Source organism: Ammospiza caudacuta, chromosome 3 (assembly GCF_027887145.1).
Source record: "Ammospiza caudacuta isolate bAmmCau1 chromosome 3, bAmmCau1.pri, whole genome shotgun sequence".
NCBI classification, from domain to species: domain Eukaryota; kingdom Metazoa; phylum Chordata; class Aves; order Passeriformes; family Passerellidae; genus Ammospiza; species Ammospiza caudacuta.
Window position 1 is genome coordinate 49,907,133 of NC_080595.1, and position 18,294 is coordinate 49,925,426.

The 18,294-nt window shown below is 40.4% G+C and overlaps 1 protein-coding gene across 1 annotated transcript in view; it reads right to left on the bottom strand.

Moving 5' to 3' along the window:
- GREM2 (gremlin 2, DAN family BMP antagonist) overlaps positions 1–18,294 on the bottom strand; it is a 40,868-nt gene that overhangs the window by 7,516 nt on the left and 15,058 nt on the right. The window lies entirely within an intron of this gene.

Consider the following 18,294-nt stretch of genomic DNA (forward strand, 5'->3'; position numbering starts at 1 on the left):
TAGGTAGTACAATACACAGACGGCCACATTTGACCACCCGTATCACCTGCTTCCAGTTTCCACCCTGTAAACTTCAGAGACATGAGAGCTCTCCTTAGAGATCACTTGAGCATGGCTGAATGCAGGAAGCCCTGTTCCAAAAAAATTTTTTCTAGGGCCCCTTTACTTTCCTATTAGACCTAGTCAGAAAAAGAATCTGTGTAAACCAGTCATATGTATAATAATATAAGAACACGATGTACATGGTTAGTTTTCACATTTAAGATGGGACACAAGAAGTGTTCCTTGAAGACAAGCCAGGCAATAGCTTTTCAAAGAACTAAAACTTGGCTTTAGCAACAGATGTGGATAGCCAGGAAATATCAAATTCTCTACCAGGAAGCCAAAAATGCTATTTATTTAATTTATTAATAGTTAGGCATGATTCTAATGGTACAATGTTCTCATAAAGACTTCAATAAAGACTAATCAGGCATCTTTGTGCAAAGGAGGTATTTGGTGCTAACTTTTCTCTTTTAACTATCCTTTGGAAACTATTTCTCCCATGTCACAACAGCATTAGCAATAACTGAATACTGTACTGTATCTCCTGTTGCAGAGACATGGGCGTCTTATTAAATCATTCCATCATTAATAGATTCCCATTACTAAATTGCCAAGAGTGAGGCCAGCTACAACAACAAAACATGCAGGAGGCTGGGCAGACCGAACATTTAAAAGTGTAGAAACCACAATACTGCAGCTAGGATTCAGTTATTCAGATCTGCATTGTAGCAGTAGTTACCATGTCCTGGGAGTACCACACATCACTTTTCAAAACCACTGCACTAAATAAAAAAGGCAGTAATTATTTAAACACAAATATCTAATGCCATTACTGCAATTTACAGGCAGAAATGTTTCCATTCTTGTCCTCTAAGAACCTTCTACAGTGATTTGAAAGAAAGCTATTTTGTTGCATCACAGCCCTAACAAAGGATGGCTGGGGGGAAAACATTTCTTTCAGACTTAATAAATTCCTAGTACCCTCACTGGCTCGCTTGAATGAAGACCCTTCCTCCTCTCCATCCTCCTCTCTCCCTTCCACAAAGGAGATCCACACTTTTCTCTTGCACCAACACCTCTCCCCCAGGGAGTCGAGACTGCCTACAGGGCACACCACAAAGCTTTGAAGGAGCCAGGCAAGGTTCTCCTGCAGGCTGGACATCTCAGGAGTCACACTCTACTGTGCAAGCTCTTGCTTTGTTTTTCGAAAGGGGGAGATGAAGTTAGCTTTCAACAATGCCAGCCTGCATTCTTCAGGACAGCATTTCCCCAGTAATGCCAGAACTTAGAAGTTCTCCTTATCAAGGTAGCTCCTGCAAACAATGAACCCAAAGTATTGAAAAATAAATCATCAACAAAATGGAAGTGTGTAAAAGACACTGGTGGAGACAGTCTACGCTAGTTGAAAGGATGCTCCACTGTAGTAATTCAGCTCTCACTGAATAGATTTTCTACTACCAAGACCTTTATCTTGAATTTTCCCTGAAAAGACTGGGAGTTTAAAAGAATTTTTGATCCATGCACAAAAATACAAGAGGAAACAACAATTCAGCCAATTATTTCTGTCTTTCAGCAATGTGTTATGTGTTATTTTTAGGACAGAAGGAATAATGAAGAAAACAGGAAAGTAAACCAACCCTTGAAACTAAAACTAACCAGCTTGAATGTTGGGTTTTTCCTTCTCATCTTGTCCTCTCTCTTTCTTATCTGCCTTTACTGCCAGCAGCAATTCATGCTTTATTCTTCCCTTCCAGAACTTAACAGAAGCTCATTCAAACCTTGTTTAAATGTATCTGGTCACTTCATTAGTGTTACAGATCACACTACTCCAGCAGTTTTTCTTTGCACTCTCATCCTGCCACAAAGTATATTGACCTAAATATTGTATAAAATATTGTTTCACTGATTTATAGTATTCACCTCTTCATAGGCTGAATTCTTCTTATCTTGCATAGCATTTAAACCTGTGATTTTTTGGTTTTTGTTTGTTTGTTTGTTTGTTTTTTTTTAAGGAGTATTAGTGCTGGAGGAATAGAAAGAAGTTTCTCTTTTTTTAAACCAGGACCAGAAGTTTGTGAGGAGAGTCACTGAAGAACCTGGTTGCAAACTGTAGCTCCAGAAGACCAGAGAGAGGGGAAGGAAAGTATTGATGAAGTCAGCCCTGGTATTTTGACATACTTTTATGATTAAGGAGATGGAAATAGGGTTAGGCCACTTGGAATGAATATAGAGAGGTTGTCAGGGAAATAGAAATGAGACAAGGAAGGTTGAGGCCATCTGGAATTAAATCTGGCCAAGTATGTCAATGAGAACAGGAAGGGCTTCTTCAAATGTAACTATAGCAAAAGGAAAACCAAGGACGATGTGGATGCATTACTAAATGGAGTGGGGATGCTGGTAACAGAGGACGCAGAGTGACTGAACATCTTTGCACTGGTCTCATAGGACATCTCTTAGGCATCTCTGACCCAGGAGACAAGCATAAAGGACTGGTGGAAGGAAGGAGGATTGGGTTAGAGAGCACCTAAGCAAATTTGACATCCACAAGTCCATGGGCCCTGACGGGGCCCTGCGTCCATGGGTGCTGAAAGAAGTGGTGGACACCATAGCAAGGCTGCTCACGATCATCTTTGAAAGGGTATGGCAGTCAGGAGAGGTGCCTGAGAACTGGAAGAAAACAAATGTCACACCAGTCTTCAAAAGCTGCAAGAAGGAGAACCCAAGGAGCCCCTGGCCAGTCAGCCTCACCTCAACCCAGAGAAAAGTGATGGAGCACCTCATTCAGGAGTCTATCTCTAGCCACAGGAATGGTGATCAGGAGAAGTCAGCATGGATTCATAAATAAAAAATCATGCTTGACCAACCTGATTGCCTTCTGCCATGAAATGACAACCTGTATAGATGAGGGGAGAGCAGTGGATATGGTCTACCACAGCTTTAGTGAGGCTTTCAACACCATCCCTCACAACATCCTCATGGGCACAGTCAGGAAGTGCAGGCTGGATGAGCAGACAGTGAGGTGCATTCAGAACTGTCTGAACGGCAGATCCCAGAGGGTTGTACCCAGTGGCACATGGTTGTGTTGTCACTTGTGGTGTTGCCCAAGGTCCAGCGCTGGGCCCAGTGTTGTTCACCTTGTCCATCAATGCCTCAGGTGAAGGGGCAGGTGCCTCCTCAGCAGGTTCACTGAGCACACAAAGCTGGGAGGAGGGGGCAGTACCCCAGAGGGCTGTGCAGCCCTTCGGAAGGAGCTGGGCAGGGAAGGGAGCTGGGCAGAGAAGAAGTGACTGAAATTTGTCAAAGGCACGAGCAGGGTCCTGCACCTGGGGAGGAAAAGCCCCTGCACCAGCACAGGCTGGGGGCTGAGCTGCTGGAAAGCAGCTCTGAGGAGAACGACCTGGGAGTCCTGGTGGACAGCAAGCTGTCCAAGAGCCAGCAGTGTGTCCTCATGGCCAAGAAGGCCAAAGGTCTCCTGGGATGGATTAGGAAGAGCATTGCCAGCAGGTCGAGGGAGGTGATCCTGCCCCTCTACTCAACCCTGGTTAGGCACATCTGGAATGCTGGGTCCAGTTCTGGGATCCTCAGTACAAGAGAGACATGGAGCTCCTGGAGCAGGCCAGTGGAGGGATACAGGGATGATGAGGGGACTAGAACATCTCTCTTATGAGGAAAGGCTGAGGAAGCTGGGCCTGTTCAGCCTCAAGAAGTGATGACTGAGAAGGGACCTCATCAATGCCTAAAAGAGTCTGAAGGGAGGGTGCCAAGAGGATGAAGCCAGCCTCCTCAGTGGTGCCAAGCAATAACACAAGAGGCAACAGGCAGAAAGTGATGCATGGGAAGTCTCATCTGAATATGAGGAAGAACTTCTTGAATGTGTGCATGAGGGTGCAGTGGAACAGATTGCCCAGAGAGGTGCTGGAGTATCCCTGACTAGAGACATTCAAGAATTGTTTGGATGCAGCTCTGTGCAATGTGCTCTAGGATGACCCTGTCTGAGCAGGAAGGTTGGACCAGATGCCCCACTGTGGTTCCTTCTAACCTTACTTGTCCTCTGTGATTATGTCCATGATAAATACCAGTGCTTCCCAAAAAAACACACACACATATAATAGATGCAATTACTAAGGCCCCAACTGGAAAAAAAATAGCATAGGAAACAATGCTGCAAGATTTGTTGGTTTGGGTTTTTTTAAGGCTAAATGTTAGCCAGGTAATATAGTGAATAAAGGTACTATCAACTTCATATGACCCTGTATTTATCAGTAGCAAAGATTTTGATTCAACAATTGTGTCAGCATTTATCATTTTAAAACAGGAAAAGTGAAATAAAGAGAAGGAATGAAAGCTGCAAGAAATGTAAAAGCAAAGTCATCCTACAGTACTTGTGGTAATATAGAAAGGCCTTTTTTAGGGGATTAGGAACACGCATAACTCTGAATACTAGCAGGTAACTGGAAAAAGGGGGTTTTTTTTTGTATCATTATGATTAAAAGCCCTAAAGTTTGTTGCTATTTCAGCTTCAGGAACTTGTGGTTTTAGAACCAACCACAGACAAATGTCTGCCTGGTGAGCACATGTGAATTGTCCCAAGCAGAGTGAGATGTCCTACGCAGAAGTGTCTGGGTAGTCATCAGTACTGGCAGCATATGCAACACTGGGGAAAAAAAGGGGCAGTGGGAGGAGGGAAAAACCCACAAAATAAAACCAGATTTCTGCTAGCTGTCCGTGAGGCTGATTCTCTTCCTCACAACCTGGTTTTGAAGAATGCTACAGTCAGGGGGTGGAAGGAATGGATACAAGGAGAAGATCTTTTTTGGAAAGGACTGATATTTCTCCTATGAATTTAAAAAATGTCTCCCCTCAAGAGCGAACTAAGTTGAAAAGATACTTGGTCTCCTTCTCAGTGTTTCTGAGCTTTCCAGCACAAGATAAAGAGCCCCAAAGAGGCAAATCAGTTCTGTAAAACTGAAAAACAGCAAGTAAAAACAGCCTACATTTAACTTTATTCTTCTGTGTTGAAGGCAGCTGTTACACTCCCATTTGGCAGCATTTCATTCAGGAGAAAACAGCAGACTTCTGCCCTTGGGAAACTAAAACCTAAATATGAAGGGAAGTGGTGACTTGAGCAAATGTCTTCATTTGTGACCATCCCTCAGCCTGTTGGAATGGAGGACAGTCAACACAAGAATGGGGAAAGTTCAGCATTTAAATACAATAGCTCATTTCGTTGTTTCCTCACTGGAGAATCGATGCTACAAAAGACTATTTTGCAATGAACAGTCTCAATTATATTTTTGTTGTTTGCATTACAACAGAACATAGAAATCTCATCCAAGACCAATGCCTGACTAAACAACACAAATTCAAATGTTTGTAGACTGACTTGGTGACCAACATTATGGTGGGACCAGAACTGAGCTCAGAGGGGAAGTGAGTTACTGGAGGTCAGAAATTAACTGAGAATGGACTGTATCCAACATCTTTCAATTGCACGGCATGGCACCAACACTCTTCTTTTCGCAAAGAAAAGGAGATTTGTTACCCTTAGGCAAGCTTTTCTTTAAAAACATCATACTCTTGTAAATGAAAATCGTTTTGTATGAAAATTTCCAATATAGTTTCCCTGAGTTATGATAGAACAGGGATGGAGTTAGGAGCTTCACTTCTTCATACTTTCAAACAACACACTACTTTTAGAATGCACAGCTCACTTTCTAGCCTCAATAAGGGAGATGACCATTACTCTTCAATATATGTTCCTTACTGTACTTGCACTATTCTAAAAAGAGGGCATTTGAACAAGGTCTGTTCTAGGAGAAAACTGAGGTCTCTAAAGCATCATAAACATGCTCAGAAGAAGTGCTTGCTTCTCTTAATGATCAGGAAAATGCAAGTACTTCTAAAAATCAACAGGCGGCATGCAATCTTTTATAAAAGAAATACTAGATTAACCAGCAGAGAAGTAACATTTAAAATTTCCAGATTTTCTGGTAGATTCAGATAGTTTTATTCTTTCAGGCTCTCTGTCAAGATGCTATCCTCAGTTACCACATTATGACTCTGGTCCTGTTCCTGTTTGAAAAATCTAAAATGTTATTGATGGTCTAGTCTTTATATTATGAATTTTTGTAAGCCAGTATTCTATTTATAGAGCTGAAACACAGATGGTTCAAATAAGAATTGCTCCTATCCCAACATCCCACAGGCTAATCTTTCCATTAGGTAGTATGCAAATTCCCATACAAACAAAATTTCGGCTATATATCCCACTACTTTCCAATCTGTCACTTGTAAGAACCATTCCAGCTGTATTTTCATATAGTTGTCTTAAAAATGGCATAGACTTATTTCTTGGAGAATTTTTCATTTACATTTATTTCTGATTAAATGTGCCTGACAAGGCATCAGTCCTCCTGACTAAAACTTGCAGCAGTTCTGGGGACAGACTGCAGAAGATCTGTGCTAACGAGCAAATAAAACAAGTGCTGACCCCATGTAGCCTGCTAGCTCCAACCAGGTCTATGCCATGCAAACACATAACTAAGAGCCTTACCAGAGTTATTAGTGTCACAGAAAAGCACTTTTAACTCCTCAGTGAGGCTAAATCTAGGGAATCCTCTCATCCTATTTTGCCTTTCCTTCAGTTTATAAGCAACACATCTGACAACTCCTCACAACTAATTTTTTTTTTTCCTTCTGCCAAATTTAAAATGGGTTGGACAGCAAGGCAGGTTTGGAACTTCTATTGCATGGCACTAAGAGCATTTTATCTCCTAGTGTACACAGAGAGGCATGAAAAATATTTCAGGGAAGGAGATGGGCAGAACAAGTCAGTGGTATCAGAATTTAGAGCAGGAGTGTGAGTAATAAAGGGAACGTTTAGGGTTACTGTGGTGGACTGGCACACTGAACACACCCATAGAAAATCAGAGTTTGTGAGCTCTTATGTGCACATGTAACACAAGACACCTTGAAACGGCAGCAGGTCACCTCAAATCCATTTAATACATTCTTTAACACATTCTCTCACCCAGGCCCAACAGTGTAAAGCTTGTTTGCACTCTGTGTCGATGCATGCCAAGCAGGAACAAGTCACTGCTGCACACCACACACGGTATCATCCTTGGGTTTATCCTGTAATATTGTGTAACCCCTTCTTTTCACAAACTCAGCTGGAGAATTACCAGATGTTTTCTTCTTCTTTCCCTAAGAGCACCAGCCCTCTGCTTGGCTTAATTTTGCAGTTACTTTTTGTGGGTTAACCAATGCTCCCTCACTATCCCTGTTTAATTAGTTTTGTTTCAAATGTTTAACTCAGCTGTGGGCTCTGCTCTGAAAGGAACCTGCTCACTCAGGGTGTCTACAAGAAAAACTTGATGTATACAACTGAAACATCATTAGCACCTATAAGGGCTGAAAAGTGCAGAAACCACGTGCTCTGACAGAGATTTTTTCTGTGTTTTTGCAAACCCATGAACAAACGTGACATTTGGAGTTGAAAACCTTTAGAGTTACACAGCTTCTTGCCTACCCTAGTCCATCCACCAGTTGATGCCTTGCTGCAAGTTCTTCAGTTTGCAAATATTTTGACCCTTGTTTTTAAGTTGTTTTCTACTACATAAAAAAAAATTTTTACTTCACGATGTGTCTATTGATATTTCCAAAGTGACAGTAACCTTTTTGACTGCCACAGTTGTCAAATGGACCAAAAAAAATCACATTAGCTCAACAGCTGTCAAAAGAAAAAAATCTTTTGAGATGTTATGAAGTCAGGAATACAAATAAGATTTTAATTATATATGCACTGTCAACATGAAATGCTAAATACCTATACATTTCAATTAATTTTCCAGAAATATTAGAAAACATTTAGCACACAGAATAAAAGGGAAAACTGCCATTTATGCACTGTTATTGGCATGTGTGTCACAACTAAAAGTAAATAGAAGACAAATTTTCAGTTAAATGCTGTAGGATGATTTGTAGGAAATTTAACATCCAAATACTGGAAATTTACTTCACTCCTCCCACTTCACACTGCTGGCAACACATGTCTGTCCCACATCTATGTTCTCGTGGCTTTGATTCATGCTCAGATCAGTGATTCTCCCTCTGTCATTACACACAGAATGTAAATATTTGCTCTGTCTGTATTCTGGTTTACAGACCTGACCCACTACTGAATATGCAGGCTGTAATTCAATCACAGAAGGATCTGTTGCCATGTGTAAATTAGGATTTTATGTTTTATGACTTAGGCTTTGCAGAGCAGTCATCTTCCTACTCACCTCCCCCTCTCCTTGCCCATGACTGAATTATAGTTCTGTCACTAATTGAAGCCTAGTATTATTCTATTTCTCCTCTGCAGAGAGAAAGACCAGGGCTATCATTCTGAATACACAGCAAGCCACAGAAGCCTGAATGAGGTACTCTAATGACAGGTCCTCCTCCACAGCACATTTGCAGTCTTTCTGCTAATTAATTTGATTTCCTTTGTCTAGACTAACATGATACAGTAAGTTATGCTCATTTAAAGGGAGATCGTTGGCCTCTCAGTTCACTCCAAATGAGGAAGAAAGAAGAGTCAATAGACTGGAATCTGGGGGAGACTGACTGACTTTGTCCTTGACTACACCATTGCTTATGTTTTCACTTGACCAAGACTTTGTCTCCAGGAGAACCCGAGACAGCACTATCATCAGAGGAGAGACTATAATCAAAATCAGATATCGTCGGTATGTGCATGGCAAGGCAGTGGCAGCTACACAGAAGGGTTCTGTCTATGATGGACTGCAGTCAGCAGCCTTATTCCTGGCAATCACTTGGCATTTGCTGTTCACAGCTCCTGACATCCTCGGAAGGCTGAACAAACATGTAATTAAAAACACAAGCTGATTTCTTCAGACTCCCTTCACAGCACAAAAGGAGATTCATTAGTGTGCCACTGGACTAGTAAACCAGAGGCAAAGCTAGTGATGGAGTTAAAGAAGTAACTTCCTCACTATTTGGAAGGCAAGATCTACATCTGCCAGTTTTGACAATGATTGAACCTTAGGAGCAGGACAAAGTCTCAGAACTGAGCTGTCAGTCAAATACAGAACTTGGGAAATGGAATGCTGCATGATAAACAGACGATCAGACCTGGATTTCAAAGTTCAGTCTTCTGAGTCATCTGGGTAGATCCAGTTTTAAAGCCAGCATGAAAAGTGACAAGAAATCAGACATCATACAGGAGCCCTGTGGGGTGGAATGAGTTCAAACACTTTTTAATAACAGCAGGGAATATCTTCCCCTATGACAAAAGAAGAAGGGAGAATGCTGACAGGGGCAATCACCAACCACTTCTGCTCACACATCCACAGAAAAGTGCCAGAGCTCCCCTTCTTAGAGAGTTTCAGGACCACTCCTATCTCTGTAACCTCAGTTGCACTTACAATTTTGCAGCATTGGAGAGGAAGGATTCCAACTTCATGACTTACTGGCAGAGAGGTTATTTTTTGGCTCATAGTAACTGGGCACCTTCTTTACTCAAACACAGGCAGAAGATAAACTGCACCTGGAGGCTCGTTATTAACTTATTCTGACCTTGGGTTTTTTACAGTGTTTGGCCACAAGCCATTCAAACTGTGTCACCACAGTTAAGGTTTGAGTATTTTTCCATTATTGATGCTTTCAAGCTCAGCAGAAATAGACAATAAGTAAAAGGAAATCTGAAGATTCTTCTCTATGGCTCTTTCAGAAAGCTAATTTCAGAAAGGTCAGGAAAATATCTTGGAAAGAGTTAGCCAACATCTATCTATAAATTTCAGTGTGAGATTGCAAACTCCATTTCTCTTCCAGGTCTATTCAAGGACTCTTCCCCAGATCTACCCTAGGCAGCTCCTCCTTGAATCTAGACAAGAGAGGGGCAACACTTCTAAGGTCCAAGTGAAGTGACAAAGAGCTTCCCTCCTGACATGACTACAATGTCAGATCCTAGCTAACAAGTCCATTTGTGACCAGTAAATGCAAAACTGATTGAGAAGAGAGGGAATGAGTGATCAGGAAGGTTACCCATTCATGGTTTGCTTTAGTTTCTTTTCTGTTATTACGAAGTAGTCAGAGAACACAGGCATTACAGGTCACACCATTCTACTAATCCTAACCACTCAGTGCTGGTTCAAGCAATCACATATTTCACACTGAAGCAGCAAGGGAGTTTGATCAGATGAAGGTTTTGTTCAATCAGATAAAAGTGCTTGTAATGGCTCAGCAACCAGATGCCATCTGTGCCACCAGCTAAGTCTCACTGTGGCTGATTATAGCTAAATAAGGTTGTCCCAAAGAAAATGCTCAGATCCATAGATTTACTCTGGTTCCTAATGAGTGATCTCACACACACCTCACATAGATGATTTATGAGTGATTTAGACCAAAAATACAAAAATCATTATGTACACCTATGAACTAGACTTTTCTAATATTTTTTCCTATGTCTTGGCTAAACAGTAGAATTTTTAAAGAAGTTATGCGTAATATGGGATTAAGAGGATAGGTATCTAAAATAAGGAACGAGGGAAAATATCTTCTGACACTATGAGAACCAGACATATTGAAAGTCTCATCCTGATACTGGAGCAAATACTAACATTGACCTATGTCTCCACTTAAGATTAGCTAAATAATAAGATTCTGAATTGTCCCTTTTCTTTTTTCAAAAAGGAGGTGAAGTGAGCAAAAATTGGTTTTAAGATACTGTCAATGTAAAGTTACTAAATCCTCAAAAGCCAAGACATTTCACAGAGTTAACATGAAGCACATTTTTGTCTCAGTAAAGGGAAAACCCTAAAAATGCATGTCAATTCAAACTACAGCCTTCAGGTGCTTTCAGTCTAAAAATGTCTGTATCTCTTCCAGTGAAAAAGTATCTTTGAGAAAAAGTTTTGATCAACACTTCTAAAAACCTTCATTCCCACTGTGTGAAAAGACAAAAACAGTTTCAACTGAACTTACCACAATTCCTGCAGTATGATGGACCTCAATGGGTCAGTGATAACCACAGCCCCATGGGACTTTCTACACTGTATTTTGAAAGGAGGCTCAGTAAAGAATTTGGCTTAGGAAAACAAGACTCTCTTCCCTTACTTAGCCTCAGAACAACAGCTTTTGCTTTGAGTGATTATTTCAGCTTCTGTAATTTTTTTCCCGCACAGATATAGAGAAGCTCCATACATATCACATCAGTGATTTGTGCAGCATGAGAGCATGCTGAATGTCAGAGCAACAGAATAGTAATTACGAAAAACATTACAAAAAATGCACCTAGCAAAGGTAAAGCTAAAAGCAGTTCACCTGTCTGGAAATCTGCTAGCTCGGCAAAAGCTCTTCTTAGAGGATCCTAAGAAGCTCTTAATTGGCACAAAAACTGAAGAGTACTAATTGCTACTTGGCAAAACTCTGCTTATTAAAAACACAGGGACATTTGTGGGGCTTTTTTCCTTTTGATTATTAAAATAAAACACTTTGTTTTACAACATGAATGACACAAAAAGCTACATCAAAGCAAGTGCACATTTCAGTATCTACATCTTTGTTATAAACTTGAAGAGGAGGAAAGCTTACGTAAGAAAATTAAAAAAAAAGAGAAACAGGAGTGAGAATTAAATCATTAAGCTGTATGGTTTAAGCAGAATGTGCAATGGCACTTCTGACTTAAAAAAGAAAGTGAGACAGGTGATTTTGAAATAACAGAAACACTTTAGAATGCAAGCTACTAGTGGATTTAGAGCATAACTGTACAGAAGACATAAAGATCTCCCCTCAATACTACAGTTTTAATGAGGTCTTCTCTATCTCTATTTTCCACCCCCTCACAAGAACCAAAATATTATGTGTTTAAAGCTGCTTGCCAAATCCATGGCAAAGCATCTAAGAGAAACAAGAGATTTAGAGACACATTAGGAATAGGTGACAGGGACATAGATATCACTTGAATCAATGTCAGCAATCCAGAAAACATCTGTTCCCACACCTAAAAAGCCTCCAGTTTTATTCTGGACTGTGACATTGCTTATGTGTCCACATGTTAGTGTTTCTGTAGGATGCCCAGATGTACAGCTGGGTAGGTGATGATGCTGTCTGCTGCCATTCACCCAAATGCAAGATGAAATTTGGGGGCCTCTCAGCAGTTCCCCAAGAGCCCTGCTTTGTCATGTGTGTTTCACGTACAGCCACCATTGGTGGAAGATGAACAGCACAAACTGCTTGCTACCAGTCATCCAAAAATGTAGCCAGTGGGGGACGCTACTTATCTTTCTTGTAACAAGCCTTCCAACAACATCCTCCCTGTTTATGAATGTAAGCTCATGGTTTCAGTACACACATGAACCGGAGATAATTTGACCTGCATTCCCCTCCCATTGTTAAAAAAAACCCAAAAAAATAAAACAAAACAAAACAAAACAAAACAAAACAAAACAAAACAAAACAACAAACAAACAAACAAAAAATAAAACCAAAACAAAACCAAACCAAAAAACCCTCTAAAAGCTGCAGAAAAGGATTGTGAGAAAATGGAAAGTACAAATAGGCATTTAGCATATTTTACAGTTAAAGCTGGATTATGAGGTAGGCAATAAACACAAAATTCCTGGACCTAAAGGGAATTACAATACCATATTCAACATTGTTTTGATGTCATTAGGTTTTGAGGTATGGAGGGTGAGGTCTTTATACAGGGATTTAAGATCCCTGTATTATAACATCCTCCCTGACAGATTAAGAAGGTCAATTGTTCTAGATTTTTGAGTCCAAATGAAACTAATCACAGGCCAAAACACTAAAACCTATGCCTTTTCCCCTCAGTTTTAGATTCTGTTTAGCAGCATATAGGTTCAAATATATATTCCCACTATATATAGTCATTTTAGGACAGCACAACTCCACTTTCGGGAAGAGTAATGACCCATAGAAAACCTTGTATTTGACCTTGGGAAATAACCAAAACAGCAATTAATGTCAGTGGCATATATTTCTGAATGCCAACCGTGCCCCTCTGAGATAAAGCTTAAATCATCTTAGGCTGTCACCCAGTCCAGGATGCAGTTTAAGTCCTCTGGACTGTGAGCCACTGTCACTCTGCTCCTGATCTCACATTCCCCCCCCCCCCCCCCAGGACACATGCATGTGTGCAGCCACACAGGCAGCAAGACAAGTTTGCTGATCCAGCCAGAAAGGTTTGGCTTTTTCTGTTTTGCCTGCAGCACCAGTGGTACTGCTGGGCCCCCGTGCCAGTGCTGGGCTGCTCTGCCTTCCCAGCTCCAGCCTACAAGCACGCTGCCTCCAACCAGCGGCCACACCACGCCCTGATACTCCTTCCAGACTGGGGCCTGGGAACGCTGTCACCCAACTTACCTGTTCCAGGGCGGGGGAGGCTAATGTAACCAGGAGGGTGTGGCTGATAAAGGCGGCGCTGACAGATGAAACTGCATGCTCTGGCTTCCCATGAAAGATGCATGGTCCTTATATCTAAATGGCTTGATGGCAGTAGTACAGTCTGTACCACTGCAGTGAGAGGGATTAATAATAATAATAATAATAATAATAATAATAATATAGAATGTGATGAGTAGTACCATTTCAGATACCTGAGAACGCTAATCATAAATATGTTTGTTTAGCTTGAAACATCAGAGACAGACCCTGTGAGAGATGCACACTCCTCCACAGTGGCCAATGGGGACCAGGTGAGATATGTGGCAAATTTGAACAGGCACATGTGTTAGGGCAGCTAGCTCGCCATAAAAACCTCCTTCTGCTATAAAGCCAGGAGAACTTGATTATAGCAAGTGTCTTAAACAGTACAGCTCTAACTTACGACTAGATTTCCAAAAATGGTATGTGCAGTTTATCTCAAGTCCTCAATGGCTATGGGGTACTTTAAAAGAGGATCTTGTATCTTATCTTGAAAATATGCTCTGCAACTGTAGCGCAAAACTAAATATTAAACATGGAAAAAGAAACATGAAAATGTACTCTAACTTCTCCATCCTTCTATCTGACTTTGGACTGTCTTGCCTTTTAAGTGCAAAGGTTTCTACTGCCAAAACATCAGGGTTTTAAGTGATTAAACAAAACCACTGGTTACACTGCAAAAATATTATCTATATGATATATGAAACACTGACGCCTTCTGCTTCACTCTTTCTCCATTATCAATATCATCCTACCTGTCCTAACATCTACCTTTGCTGGATTATCCATGCCTGATCCAGAATCTAACTTGGAAGATGGTGACAGGATCGTTCTTTTTTCATGTGAAGATGCTACATATGCCCATGCAATTAGTGCAATGCAAAATTAAATAAAACCAAATTAAGGACAAACAAACAAGCAGTGTGATTTGGCAAAAAAAGCCGGAGGAAGCACTTTTCCATTCTCTTTCCAAGTAACGGATTTGCCAGCGTACTCATGAGACAGAACCAAACTTTTTTTTTTTGAAAATAAAAAAATCTGTCAGAAGTTCTAACACATTTCGAATGCAAATATTTGTCCGACCTTCCTTTCAGAACAGAGCCCTAGAGCTGTAAAAAGAGCTGCTCACTTGTTCTGCTATTGAACTCGTATGGATTTTTACCCTTCTTAGGCAAAATGTTGTGCCTTGACATGACATGGCAAGAGATGGAGTGATGGTGCTAACACCTGAAGAAGAAAAACACAAGGCAAACATTCAGGAGCATTTATTCAGCAGAAGGCTGAAGCAGTCTGTTCCTTTGGTCCCAGACTGTTTCTCAGGTGATGGCTTCAGTGCCAAAGAGCACCAGCTTGTACGTCTGCCACCATACAGACACCGCAATCACCAGCCAAAGGGAACATGCCTTATGCACAGAACCTGTTTATTAAGTTTCTCCCTTGATACTGTACAAAGGCACCTTCATTCTCCAAAAGCCTGAGTGATTCTGAGAACCACGTGGGCTAAGGCTTTCCATTTAACTACAGCCGCTTTTATGCAAGAATAAATGTAATATAATTAATAGTCAACAGATAGGACTAACTCTCATGCAGGTATGGGAGCATTTTAGTAATTAGGACTCTGATTAAGACAGGGCAGCTTTAAACTAACACTGTAGAAGTTAAGCAAACACTTAACTACCTTCCTGCATTCAGGCCTAAAAGCCTGTTAAAGTTACCAGACCTTAGAAGAAAAGTGAGGTAATGTATCCTGCACACCAGCAAGTCATAAGCAGCAGGGAACACACCCTCTACCCACTTGTAATTAGAACTAAGAGATGGAAATTGTACAGCAGTTGAATAAGTTTGAAGTTTGGACCAGTTGGCATTTAAAATAGGGAAAGGTGACTGCCATCTTAAATATATAGCTCTTATTTTTAATCAATTGTGAAGCAATATTTATTCTTCTAAAAGGCTCTGTACTTCACTGACAGCTTTTTGTTAAATCAGCTTCCATACAGTCCCTCAGTTTTCTATTGTTTCAGTGTGCACTGGTGCCTCTCACAATGGTCATCACGGTAATACACCAGTCCCAACACATTCCACATAGACAAGAAACTCCTCTGCACCTGGAATTTAAAACAAAAATCCAAAACCAGAAGCTAATCCAATTTATATGCTAAACTCAGATGTGTGGCCACCACCCTTCGCTGATGGTACACTGAAGATGTTAAGGACAAATCAAGAGTCTATTTTTGGCCCCGAAAACATGGGTGCACAAACACAGAATGGAAAGTAGTAAATTATGAACTAGTTCTGGGCACCATGCCTCAGGAAAGCCATGCAGTCTTCCCAAGGGGAGGCAAGGAAGAAAGACAAGAGCACTTATTCACACAGAAACCAACTCAATGTGGCAAGATTGCAGGAATCAGTGCTCTTTAATGCAAAGAAGCAAAGTCCAGAGGAGTGATGTTAATAGCTTTTAAATGCATAATGGGCAATAGCAATGAATGAAATTATGGTTTTAGTCTTCATAGATTTGAATGTAGTAATGTTAGCAGATAAGATTTCAGGCAATATTCCTATTAGCAAGCACCATGATACAGAGAGTGAGGCATTGGAAGTGATTTGCCTAAGTTTGTAGATTCATCATCAGGATTATTAAGGAAAATGTGATGCAAAAGAAAAAAACAAAATCACTTTTGCCATAGATTACATTAGATTAAATGGATCCTAATAAGCAGGAGAAGAGCCAGACAACTTCCCAAAATTCTTTTAATTCCCTTTTAAGTAAATAGATATATATACATATATAACATATAATAATTATTATCTGCCAAAGGACCATTTTTAATAGCTTGTAGAAGTGTTTTTTGCCTAGTTTTGTCATCTCTCTTCTCATCCTCCTAGGCTTTTTGGTTTTGTGCTAACTATCACAGAAATAAAGCACCATTCTTTTTGCTACAGTCACCAAACCACTACTCAAAGCCAGCCTGACGTTTAACACACTGCAATCTGCTAAATGTGAACCTACCAGGCTTACAATGCAGATATGATCAGATGGTTTCAGAATTAAAGACTCAGTTTGACTTCTTTTGCTGCAGGCAGAATACATAACTTTTGTGCAATGCTCCTCTGTTGGCAAAGGAGGTCAAGATTCGGGATTTTGAAGAATGCCTTGGCTTTTCCAAAATTTCAGTTATTCAGAGGAAACATTGCCTTGTTTATTTCTGAAGAAAATGAATGTAAGTTATAAATCATTAGAAAATAAATCAGGTTTCCTAAAACATATTTAAATATGATATAACACATAGACACATTTTTCCATATAAGGCTAATTTGGGCATAGTTTCAAACCATATTTGAAGACCAATTTCAAGACAGAGGAGTCCAAACTGTTTAACTAGCCAGGATGGTTAGATGAGAAGATGGAAATATTGTTCCATGAGAGCAGAGTTTTTCCCCACGGTCCCTTCAGATGCAGTGACAGATGCACTGAACTAGAAGGCTGGCAATGGCACTGCTGATGCGACACTGCTGATGGAGCTGCCAAATTCCACAACCAAAAACTGAATGGGACAGCTGAGTGGCTTCTTACCCAGAGGTCTCAGGATGACAGAACAGGCTGACAAACAACCACGTCCTCAAAGATCTGAGGCCAACTGCAGAGGTTTGCACAGAAGAAAACATCTGTAATGTCCCCATGACAGCAAACACCCAAATTCCTCTCTATTTGTAATACCTGTAATTAACAGGTGTGGAATAGTTTGTCAACAGCTGTTATCATAAAGCTATGGTATTTGTCCTACAAGCACAGCAAAGCTCTGTGAAGCTGTACGCACTGTCCAACACTCCCTTTCCCACAGAGCACGACAAATAAGATAATGAAATTGCCCTCAAACAGAAACTGAACACACACTGGAACAGAATTCAAGTTTCCCATCTGCCTTCTCTATCCTTCCAACACTGATATAAGTTTTGAAATAAGATTTACTTATTGTTGGTAGTTCCCTAAATTAATACAGAGAGTAAGGGCTTCTCCTTGGCATTTTCACTATGAGGAACTGCTTCCTTACCTACATATAATCTAATATTTCTGATTACTATAAACAGGTGAGATGACATGGCAGTGTGCGGTTTCACAAAAGCCAGGAAAGAGTCATTCACTAAAAGCAACCTACAACCCATATTAGTTATTTCTTTACTACTGCATTCTTATTATGTATTGTTATTTAGTAACAAATATACTGCTATTTCTGAGAGAAGTCAGTTGCTATGTTTTTTAAACCAATGCTACATGTATACTCTCTTGTAAACCAATGCAAATCTAGAGTCAAGTGGATATACATATGTTCATGGTCTAATAAAAAATAAATCCATCACTCTTTGCCAAGGAATTACAGCAAGAAACAAAGGGAAGTTTATTACAAGACAGAATCCTTAAACAGATCAGTGCAGCAGAGGATGAGAACACCCTGCAAGGCTTCATGCACTAGGCAATACTGGCAGTGCTTCTAACAACAAAAAGTTCCACACCTGCCCACTGTGTTCAGTAAGCTCAGGAAAATAAAACACGGCAGATGGGTGGATTCCCTGCAAATATGTATTTAAAAATATTTCAGAGACTTTATTTGACAAATACTGACTTCATTGAAGTGAACGGAAAAAAAATATTTTAGTTCAACAGAGACACAATAGAGACACAATAATTTTACTCTGTGGAAATACCGGTACAAAATCCTTGAGGTTTAAAATATATAGTCATTTAGATCAGGCTATGATCTGTCTTCAGGTAGACTTGCTGATATTTGACACATTTCA